Source organism: Corvus brachyrhynchos, unplaced genomic scaffold (assembly GCF_000691975.1).
Source record: "Corvus brachyrhynchos isolate BGI_N302 unplaced genomic scaffold, ASM69197v1 scaffold165, whole genome shotgun sequence".
In the NCBI taxonomy this organism is placed as follows: Eukaryota; Metazoa; Chordata; class Aves; order Passeriformes; family Corvidae; genus Corvus; species Corvus brachyrhynchos.
In genome coordinates, this window is record NW_008238315.1 from 1 (window position 1) to 347 (window position 347).

Here is a 347-nt window from a genome sequence, read left to right on the forward strand (position 1 = left end):
GCGGCGGCGGCAGGGAGGAGCTGCCCTGCCCCGTCCCTCCGCGCTGCCGGGCACTGCGGCACCGGGCAGTGGCCCGGACCTGCTCCGCTGAGAGACGCACGCACGGCACGGAGCCCAAAGCGGGGCCGGTGGGTGCGGGCACCCGAAGCGGAGGGCGGTGTGCGGCTGGGTGGCTGCTGCCCCGGGCAGAGGGGACAGGAGCTCTCCGGGCCCACGGATACCTCTGGGGACCCTCGGTCGGCTCCGAGGATCTTTCCCGAGACTTCCCGTTGGGCTGCTGCATTCCCGCCTCACCAGCCCCTGCTGCTGCGAGGACCTCAGCCACTGCTGCGCCCCTCCCCCCTGGG